This window comes from Bicyclus anynana, chromosome 12 (assembly GCF_947172395.1).
Source record: "Bicyclus anynana chromosome 12, ilBicAnyn1.1, whole genome shotgun sequence".
Lineage (NCBI taxonomy): Eukaryota > Metazoa > Arthropoda > Insecta > Lepidoptera > Nymphalidae > Bicyclus > Bicyclus anynana.
Window position 1 is genome coordinate 14,082,374 of NC_069094.1, and position 11,786 is coordinate 14,094,159.

The 11,786-nt window shown below is 35.9% G+C and overlaps 1 protein-coding gene across 2 annotated transcripts in view; it reads right to left on the minus strand.

Moving 5' to 3' along the window:
- LOC112050625 (tyrosine kinase receptor Cad96Ca) overlaps positions 1-11,302 on the minus strand; it is a 99,678-nt gene extending 88,376 nt beyond the window's left edge. For both annotated transcript variants that reach the window (XM_052884597.1, XM_024088928.2), the window contains exon 1: positions 11,131-11,302. The gene's annotated coding sequence lies outside the window, so the exon portion shown is untranslated. The remainder of the gene's footprint in view (positions 1-11,130) is intronic.
- Positions 11,303-11,786: the final 484 nt, after the last annotated feature.

Sequence of the window (11,786 nt, forward strand, 5' to 3'; positions counted from 1 at the left end):
CTAGAAGTTTTTTCTCGTTTTTTACACAATTCAATTACACAAAAAGGTATTTTTACGGATCTCTTTAACCGACGAACACGATTACAAGTATTTAACATCGACTCTAAGAGCAGTGATAGCCCAGTGGATATGACCTCTGCCTCCGATTCCGGAGGGTGTGGGTTCGAATCCGGTTCGGGGCATGCACCTCCAACTTTTCAGTTGTGTGCATTTTAAAAAATTAAATATCACGTGTCTCAATCGGTGAAGGAAAACATCGTGAGGAAACCTGCATACCAGAGAATTATCTTCATTCTCTGCGTGTGTGAAGTCTGCCAATCCGCATTGGGCCAGCGTGGTGGACTATTGGCCTAACCTCGCTCATTCTGAGAGGAGACTCGAGCTCAGCAGTGAGCCGAATATGGGTTGATGACGACGAACATCGACTCTATAGAGACAGTTTTTATAATCGCATCAGATCGTTGATCATATACTTTGACAGAAAAGTAACGTCTAGCGAGGCAGGTCCTATACAATAATTGGTCTGAGGTCAAAAGTGAAACACGTAACCACCGATTTTGTTACATTAATTTTTAACAAACTTATATTAACTTCACTTGTAACTATGTATGTAAGAAAATCTTTGTATCTTAATTTGACCCACTTCCCGGTCTTCGATTAGGATGAAATTTTGCACACGCTCTGAGTTTTGATGACAATACATGACTAGATAAAAAACGTCATTACAAATCCAATATGGCGGCTTCCCCAAGATGGCGGACTGGCTGTTTGAATTCTACCCCCATGATATGAATATCAAATGTCAGGAATACGATAAAAATATTCACGTGACTTAATTCCAATATGCCGGACGTCCAAGATGGCGGACATGCTATTTGAAATGCATCCCTATGATAAGGGTATTATGGCGCAGTGTTAAGCGCCGTGGATTTACAAGACGAACGTCCTGTGTTCGATTTTGGGCTAGACCGATTGAAGTTTTGTTAATTGATCGAGGTTTGGGTGGGGGGAGGCTTACCATCCTACCGAAAAAGACATACCTACCGCCAAGCGATTTAACGTTCCGGTAAAATGTCATGTGGAAATCGAAATAGGTATAGATTTTCATACTCCTCCTAATAAGTTAGTCCGCTTCCATCTTAGATTGCATCATCACTTACCATCAGGTGAGATTGTAGTCAAGGGCAAACTTGTAGAGAATATTTTTATTTTTTCAAAAATTCCACCATAACTTGTGGGCCTATAGTTTCACCGGCATTATTCAACCGGTTAGCGACCACTCCACATTACCTGCTATTTAAATTGTTCAAAGTAAAACGTGAAAATAAAAAAAAAAATGTTGTTCTGGTTAAACTAGGTCGTTATTCATTTTGTAACAGCTGATGAATGATAAATTTCTTTTTTGAAAATCGAGGTATAATTACACCACTTATAACTCAGAACTCAGATTCTTATTCTGCAAGAACATCGGGATATAAGTAGCCCTTATAACATCAGCTGTATATGACAGCTCCATCAAAATCGGTCCATTCATCCGTTTCGGAGATTAGCCGGAACATATAGACAAAAATATTGAAAAATGTTTTTGTTAAAGTGTGTTTCCTCGCAAATTTGTTATAAAACGTCGCATAACATACGTGCGCTTTGATGATTACAGCCTCTGCTATGAATATAGCTCTCACCTTCGGCTCGAGCTGCGATATCGTCTCGGATGTCATTTTCAACTTTCCGCACTTATATCATAATGTACTTACTAAAATGGTAGTGTAATATAAAATGAATGGAAATCATTATAAATTACTTGATACACTTATTACTAGTACAATGGAAATATCATTATGAATGGCTTTACGTTTCGATGGATTTTAACAATAGTTATACTGGTACTAGATAGCATAGATATTAGTAGATAGACGTATTTGATGCTGAATTCTGCCCACAATTGATATTATTCCAATATGAAAATGCATTTTTTTAAGTTTTAAAAGTGTATTATGATGTTTTCTCAACAGGCTTGCGTTTGACGTTTGGTTTGACTTGAATACTTTTGGGATTTAAAGTTTTCTTTGTATCGGAAAATTGGTGTTTAATTGGATCTCTAAGAATATCGAACTTTTGTACAGATGGTTTGGTAGGGCAGTCACAACTGGAATTGTATTACTATAGTATGCGCGTTATCATCTGAGTCGTCCGGTCATAAAAGTCAAAAAAGATAGGAATGTGCAGCGCGCCTACCTGCGCACCCTAATTATCGATAAACGGCTACCTGCGCACGTGCTAATGATGAGTCAATAATGATTTGGACGATTCTGATTGGTCGGTTTCTAATGTAATTGCATTGCGTATTTTTTTTGCTATAAATGTGTTTACTGCAATTAAATAAATACATTCATGTGTTACTCGTTGCGCACTATGGATACTTTATTTTCTAACGTTGATCTGAAGAAATTACATGGCGATATTAGCCCTCAAGCTCGAACACTGATTCACAACGTATTCCTGTTTCTCAATGAATTGAAAAGTGATCCGAATAAAGTGGCTTCTCTAAATTTCAACAAACCACGTGAAATGGCCGCATTTGTTTGTGGTGTGAGCAGAGCGACAGTGGACCGAATCAAGACGGAAGTATCACAATCAGGCAGTACCTGTATACCAAGAACAAATTTTAAGAAACCACAAACCGTCACTAATATTGACGATTTTGATAAAAGTGTGTTGAAGCGAACTGTAGCTTCATTTTATGAGAATGGAGAGTATCCATCCGTGGCGAAAATTTTAGAAAAATTCCGTGAACAATTACCCGATTTTAAATGCGGCAACACTTCAATGAGAATACTACTGAAGGAGGTTGGGTTCCAGTATAAGAAAAATAGCGAAGGACGTAAATATTTAATGGAAAGAACTGATATTGTTTGTGCTAGAATGGACTTTTTAAGGAAATTGGATTTACTTAGAAGAACTAACGATCAGCGACCACGTTTCTATCTAGACGAAACATGGATTAATCAAAACCATGCAAGAAAGAGGATGTGGCTTGGAAGCAACGATGAAGGAGGTTTCAAGAATCAGCCTGTGGGAAAAGGCCAAAGATTAATAGTTTGCCATGCGGGTTCTGCAAGGACTGGCTTCGTTCCAGATGCGAAGCTAATATTTAAAGCGGTGAAATCAAAGGATGCTGATTACCACACAGAAATGGATGGCGAAACATATATGGCATGGTTTTCCGAATTCCTGAATCTACTTGAAGAGCCCTCAGTTATAATTGTCGATAACGCAAGCTATCATTCGATACAGTTGGAAAAGATACCCACAAGAAACACGAGGAAAGCTGAAATTCAAGAATGGTTGACAAAGAAAAAGATTCCATATTCCAGCAACGAAATTATTGAAGAATTAATAAGAAAAGTAAAAGCCAGTAACCCGCAGAAGGTCTACGCTTTAGACCATCTGGCAAATGAACGAGGTCATGAAGTAATAAGGCTCCCTCCATATCACTGTCAATATAACCCAATAGAATTAATTTGGGCACAAGTAAAGGGAGAAGTTGCGAAGAATAATAATACCTTCAAGATAGCAGATGTCGAAAATCACCTCCACCGAGCCATAGAAAATGTCACACGAGAAGACTGGGCCAAATGTGTTAGGCATGCCGAAGAACTTCAAAACAAAGATTTACAAAAAGCTCTAATTAGAGATCACGCGCCGCTTATAATAAATTTGGCAGAAGACGAAGATTCTGATGATGAAGACTCAGATGAAGATTAATTTTATTTAGTTAATAATTATATAATATGAAATATGTATTATATTAAATCAAATATTGTTAATTTTTTTAATTTTGTGAACAAGATACGATAATAAACTTTACTTATCGATAATATGTCTTTCATTGTTACACCCTTCACTAGACGGCTCCATAAGACCCATAAGTGTAAGCGAGATAGATATAGAGAAATGATTTATGGCCCTAAGACTCAGTTGTTAACGCGCGTACTATACAATCATTATATCGGAAAACTAGACTTCAAAATGCAAATGAACCGAGAAAGCTGAATTTTAGATAAGAGATGGGTGGAGCTTAAAAAAGCTTAACTTGAAATCCTCGCCCAAAATTTCCTATACGCATTTGTGATGGACCTGCCAATGCATAGCTAAGCTAATGTGTTAAAAAACATTTACTTAGTCGAGGTTACTACAACATTGATGAGTTTCTTAAAGATAAAAGCGCTTGGAGGCCATCAGATCAGCTTCCACCTTCACACAGGAAATAAAACTATAAGAAATTGTAATTGTTATCAATTGTAAATTATAATAGGTACTGTATGACTTTTTCAAAAGAGCAACTGTTGAGTTTCTTGCCGGTATCTTCTCAGCAGAACCTGCCTTCCGAACCGGTGGTAGAATCTTTACAAATAGTCAACTGACGTGTCAAAAGTGCTTGTAAACTGAGCCTACTTGAAATAAATGATTTTTGATTTTGATTTGATTTGACATTTTCCACCATCTTCAAAAAAGAATAGGCATCTAGGCTTATGACTTTCTATGCGGACAAAATCACGGGTATCCGTTATTAGTATTAAATTATTATAAACATACCCTTTAGGCTTTTGTACGTTTGTTTGCATGATACATCTGACCTTTAAAATCGTATCGAGAACCGGATGGGTATAAATTGTAACTGCCATTTAGTTATCTCACGATCATTTGTTTCGACGATCGACTATGTGATAGTATTGCGTAGGTACATTACTGCCAGGATTTTCCAGAATAATTTAGTATATCAGATTATTTTTAACTAGCCGCATATTCATATATTCTGCTTGTATGGTGTCTATGAATGATCACCTCGCTAGTCCAGTAGTTAGCCTATGTAGCTTCCAACCTAGGTCCTAGGTTCGAGTCCTTGATCTGGCTGTGATACTTCTAAGAAATTCCCAAGAAAATTTCTAAGCTCAGATTTAGAACATCATTGTTATTGTTAACAACTGACAGTGGTGAGTTAAACAATTTAATAATGTCATCTTAGCCACGCCAAAATTCGTCAAACACACGCATTTTTTAATTTTTAAGTTTAATAAAGTACGAATTTATAATTTAATCAAGATAACTTCAATGGCTGTGAAAAGAGAAACGTTATGGAAGACATCTTAAAGTAAAAAACTATATCTGTATACTTAAAATAAAACTAAAGCTTAGCTTTTTAGTTTTATTTTAAGATGTCTTTTTCTTTAATCTTCACTTTTATAATGAAATCTGTCGCGGTACAAAGCTAAAGCTTTTCTTAATATTTATCGGAAGCCTGAAATGACTGAACTCAATTATCCTTTCAAAGGATTTTCGTATCGAGAGCTAAATTGTTTATTGTTCAATGAATATTAAGTTTTTCTCCTTAAGTAGGTCCTCAAGTTTCCGAATTATATTCAAGGTAAAAAAGGTAGATTCATTTAATTGTTAACTGCGTTTGTAATCAAATTAAATGAATCTACTCTCTAAGTTAAATGAATATTCAAGGTAAAAAAGGTGTTACTAATATAATTACTAAATTTTACATTTGATTGATTATTTTCAACTCTTGATTGATTGCTTGGACTAACCACCACAAGTACCACTACTACAAAGGTTTTGTTTTTTCCTCACGATGTTTTTTCTTCACCGTTTAAGACACGTGATATTTAATTTCTTAAATGCAAGTAACTGAAAAGCTGGAGGTGCATGCTCCTAACAGGATTCAAACCTACACCCTCCGGAATAGGAGGCAGAGGTCACTGGGTTATCACGGCTCTATCTGAAAAATTTCTTTATTCTCTGCGTGTGTAAAGTCCGCCAATCAGCATTGGGCCAGCGTGTTAGACTGTTGGCCTAACCCTTCTTATTCTGAGAGGAGACTTGAGCTCAACAGTGAGCCGAATATGATGATGAAGTAAACACAAAACTGTGCATGTGTGCGCTCAGTGGAGTAGCTGAATCCGGATTACTTTTTGCGGTGATTTTTTTGGTAAGCGGTATGTCTTTGACTAAACTATTTCTGCTTTCTAATGAAGTTTGAATAACTTAACTTGAGCACTTGGAGCCGAAATGCTCTAAAATAATTCGATGCACTTTAGTTTTATGTGTGTCTTTAATGCTAAAATTGTCATGAAAAGGCGAATAGTTAAAATCTTTTGATTATTCTAGTAAAATCTTCTCAGCAGAAGCACAGAAAACATGTGTACAAGCAAAAGCTAGTACGTAATATTAGTTGTGGAACATCTTCATTGTTAATATTCGTTGGATGTCTAAGGTTACGTTAGGCTTCGTTATGTTACAGTCTGTGGCATCTCAAATAAATAATATATCTTGAAAATATTACTTTCGTGATTTTGTGTGTCGACTTGAATTCCTTTTTGACGTAAGTATGTGAAAATTTTACCTTTTAAGCAGAATAAGTGCCATATTAATGTTCACTCGCAGTTTAATAATAAAAACTTTTTATTTATAAACATACATGATAGTCATGAACATTGAGATGATCCATGGAACATTATTATAATTGATTACTTTCAAGTTAATTTTCCGTGAGTAGCTTCATCTTGATGAGTAGCTCAACTTTTTTATTAACGAAAATTCTTGATTCTGATAACAATCTCACCTGATGGTTAGTGATGATGCAGTCTAAGATGGAAACGGGCTAACTTGTTAGGAGGAAGATGAAAATCCACACTCCTTTCGGTTTCTACACGACATCGTACCGGAACGCTAAATAGCTTGGCGGTACGTCTTTGTCGGTAGGGTGGTAACCAGCCAAACGAAGCCTCCCACCAGGCAGACCTGGACCAATTAAGAAAACTCAATCGGCCCAGCCTGGGATCGAACCCAGGACCTCCGTCTTGTAAATCCACCGCCCACACCACTGGGCCACGGAGGTGGTAACCACCAGGTAATACGAACACACCATTACTAATCTAGACTATCACTAGTCTAGTCTGGCATACTCCGACCTTATATCACATGAGTTTTAGCCGTGTTTCATGATCAACTAACACCATTACATACTATAAAAACGGCAAAAAAATCATGCCTGTTGTGTTATGTCCCGTTTTGACCCTTTGGTTACCTACGGACCCCTAAAAAGTGCCCAGGCTGTTGTTGACCAATTTTCAAATAAACAGAAAAGTTCGTTAACTTTCTTCTTTGTACAATAAAACTTCTTGAAACGTAATGTGGGTTTCGAGGAATTCCCTTTAGAGAGGCTCTATTTTATTTACTCCAAGTTAACAAAAACCTCTTGAGAATAATACTTTAGGAATCTTAAGAGCGGAAATTACGGAATGCCGTCTATGTAATTGGAATCTTGCTCGCCTCCTTCTAGTTAAACATGTTCTCTTTTGTAGGTTATTGTTTAAACATTATTTATCAACTGACTTTTTGATTTAAAAAAAAAATCATTTATTGCAAGTAGGCTCAGTTTACAAGCACTTTTGATACGTCAGTTGACTATTTGTAAAAATTCTAACACCAGTTCGATAGGCAGGTTCTGCTATGAAGAAACCGGCAAGAAACTCAACAGTTGCTCTTCTTAATAAATCATACAATATTGGTGACAACATTACAATTTCTTAGAGTTTTACTTAATGCGTGAAGGTAGAAGCTAATAATAGCTAACGGCTTCTAACGGCTTCTAACCTTTATCATTAAGGAACTCATCAATGGAGTAGTAGTAACCTTGACTAAGTAAATGTTTTTTAACACATTACTTTTTGAAACATAAACCTATTTTCATAGCCTGCAAGGCTTCTTCTTTCATAAAAGAAGCAGAATAAGGCACTCAGACATATTAGAATTTGTAGCTAGTTTAAAAATAATAAATAATGAGAAAATAACAAAAATTTTAAAAATAATAACAGCATAAAGAAATGAAGTCGTATACCGAACGTTCTTTCTACCGAACTTTTTTTAATCAGACGTTAAAAAAGCACTCAAATACATCAAATGCATTCCCAAGTATTTGTTCACATGACAGCGTCACAGTAAAGCTTTTTTTCGAGCAGTGTTGCATTCTCAATTTTGCCGTTGGAAATACTTCATTTAACTACATACTATATTTGAACGCTTATTTAACGTCTGTTAAAAAACTCTCGTGCGAATGAGGGCTCAGGGCTTAGTAATAGGCTACCTGCCTGCTGTACAAAACTAAGAAGATTTTTTGCATATATGCAGTTTAAATGCCTAGAAACTCTAATCCCATTTTTATTTGTGAAAATAATCTTGTAATTGTAGTATTTTTAAAAAACAAAATTGTATTTTTATCACGTCACCGCAAACACCAATCATAAACTGTGACATTCACTACAAGGCATCAGTTAGTGATTGGCGCATGCTGTGACGTCATTTATTATTAACGGGACAAAATGAAGCTTATAATACTTCAATAATTCAGTTTAAAAACTATTTAAAAAAGAGGCAAGTAGCCTATTGCTGCTGGGATTATAAAACCACTTTTTCAAATGTCTTTGGAATTAAATGCTAAGATCTTCTCTCATCTGAGTCTTATATTTGGTTTCAAAGGATTTCATTTATCATGTAAGCCTACTCAAATGTGACTGATTGAAATACCTGGCGTAATTTGTCTACGTGAGTTAGATAAAGTGGCGCCTTTTAACTAAAAACGATAAACTAATGTATATTACTTTATCGACAAAAAGTTAGTTGAACGTCGTTGCTTGAGGTGCTTTAAAAGTCTCATGATTAAAATATACATAATTAAGAGACGCTTACATTTGAAATACATTAAATTTTACTTAAAGAAAGTGGGCATGAGAAAATGTAAAATGAATTAGATTAAAAATATTTTAATTAAGGCTACTCATTGTTTTCTCTGCCTTGTTGGCCCGGTGGTAGTGGTCTGTGTGATTTAGGATCACGAGGTCCTGGGTTCGAATCTTTGATCGGTCTATTATAAGATCCTGTAATATTCTTTCTTCTAAGTTTTCATTTCAATTTTTCAAGAGTTAGGAAGTTGGTGGTGCCACGTTTGATTACGAATCTCCTCTCAGAATTAGAGGGGATAGGCTAATAGTCTACCACACTGGCCCAATACGAATTGGCAGACTTCACACTCGTAGAGAATTAAGAATATTCTCAGGTGTTTACCTGTTCATAATCGCATGTCTCCTCACGATGTTTTTCTTCACCGTTTGAGACACGTGTTATACGGGTTAGGCTTCGCTGTGACTGACAATAACATAAGTCAATATCCAAAGCCAAATGACGAAGGATTCTAATAATGGTACAGGGTACTGCGTTAAAGCCAGAATCCTACGTTGTATTATGAAGAAAAGGAACCCCAAAAGGTTTACAAATACTTACTAAAATAGTAAATACTAAACGTTTCTTTCAAATAGGTTCTTTCATTTGCCTACGTTTTTTCTGCTACTAGGTTTTATAGTAATCGTGCCTAAATGTGATGAAGGTAGGATTTGCAAGGGATCCGCACGATAATGCTGTTGTTTGTTCAAAGATAACATGGACTTTGGTTGGCTAAACGTTTTGTACGTTGGTTGCTGTGTAAATATGGACCTTGTAATTAATTACATAAAGTCATATTTTGAAAACTCTATCTGTTAGATAAGGTTTGCAAGAATTGCTGCTGGATTAAGAGCCTGTTATGATCAGACCTACTTCGTTTTCTAATCTTAATGCTGTTACCTTAGGTAAGAACAGTAGACAGTTGTTTTAATCGTGTTAGTGTTTTTATGTAAGTATGTTTTATAGTGTATCTAATGATCATAAATTACTTAATATGTCGGACAGAGAAGGTCAGTGTTAATGCATTTTAAAAGGATGCTCTAATATACCTAAACCAAGTCCTGGTACCTGCTCGAGATGTTTCCTCTACCACAAAATGATGGTAAAATCCTTGTTGCTACTTGTTCTATACCAAATAGTGAATAATATATAAAAATACACTTTAATGACATACTCGTATTGATAAATATGAAAACGCGGACAAGAGCTCGTTGATATCGTGCTAATGAGTTTTTAATTAATATATAATTTAGAAATTATTCCAATATTTCAATATAATTAGACTCAATAGCTCAATGGTATAGGGGCTGGAATCATCACCGAGGGGTAGTGGTTCAATCCTCGCTCGTTGGACTATCGTCGTACCCACTCCTAAGAGAGTCTTTTACGACTAGTTGGAGGGGAATATTGGTCATATAAAAAAAAAAAATTATAGTCTACCTGCTGCGGTGAATTGATTACTACTTTCATGTAGGTATTTCATGTAGGCACCTACTTGGTTAAAAGATCTGACATTACAAAGTATTCTGAAAATATTATCTACCCTCTGATAGATAAGATTTTCAGAATTGATCTTGATTAAGACTAATTTGAATGTATTCATGACCATGAGTATTAACCCACGATAAAAAACGAGGTGTTAGTAACGACATTTTATAAAATCTTTGGGTAGTAGGATAATAAATTGCTCTTTTTGAACGTTTGAAGAAAATTTGAGCCGTGATAGGCCAGTGGATATGACCTCTGCCTCCGTTTCCGGAGGGTGTGGGTTTGAATCCGGCCCAGAGCATGCACCTTTAACTTTTTAGTTGCCTGCATTTTAAGAAATTAAATATCACGGGTCTCAAACATCGTGAGGAAACCTGCATACCAGAGATTTTTTTTAATTCTCTGTGTTTGTAAAGTCTGCCAATCCGCATTGGGCCGGCGTGGTGGACTATTAGCGTAACCCCTCTCATTCTGAGAGGAGACTCGAGCTTAGCAGTGAGCCGAATATGGGTTCATAATGATTACCATATACGTTATACGATAAACGTCCATACCTACTCCATAGTCCATATTATCTTCATCGCAATTTATCAAACTTAGCTTAGCAATTTAGGGTTAAAAATGTAACATGTTAGAGCTTTTGCTTTACCCTTACAAATGTATTTAACGGCAATATCATTGAATGTATCGACTTACCTATCATTTTAACGTAATGACTAATCATTAAAATGGGATGCTAAACAGATAACTCATCAATACCAAACGAGATACGTATTTAAACAACAATAAATTTTAACGTGTGCCCCTAAAGGTCAAAATCGCGTAAAAATACCATATTCAACAACAGTTCAAACTTACCACGTATTCTCACATCTCGCACAACACTATTCTTCAATTAATCGATAAATTAACACATTATATCACTTTCACTCCGATTTTATGTCGATTATTTGTATTGATTGGTTCACTAGTGATGTGTATAATCGTAAAATCCGAGTACAATACACGCTGGTTCGCGTCGAACTGCGCGTGAGTCTACCCCCACCAGCCTTCAAACTCGTTCGATTACTTCCCCCCTTAATACAGCCGCATAAGGTTCATACCAGTGTTTTATGTATTAAAATGTCATGTCGTGGTTTGGGAAAGTGATTCTCTATGTCTCTATATTATATACTATAGTTCTTAATAAAGGTCTAGTGACTAACAGCCGATTCAAACGCCTCTTAATGTTTCGTTCACCTCACAGGAAGTTTATTACGAGTAAAATAATTGTCATACAGCCCAACTGAAATTCCTAAAAAGAGAAACAAAAGAAAGGAGATCATTCACACTCCATACGTTTCAGGGCTCTTTTTTGAACCTGTATAATTTGGTTCAGAGCCACCTGACAACTTTTATACCATATTATCTATTACTTCAAATGATTAGTTCTAACGATTCGTGCCATTTTTTTTCGTTGGCCGGCACTTTCAAAAAGGGCCCAAAATTAATGATCTCCTTTTACGGTAATATTT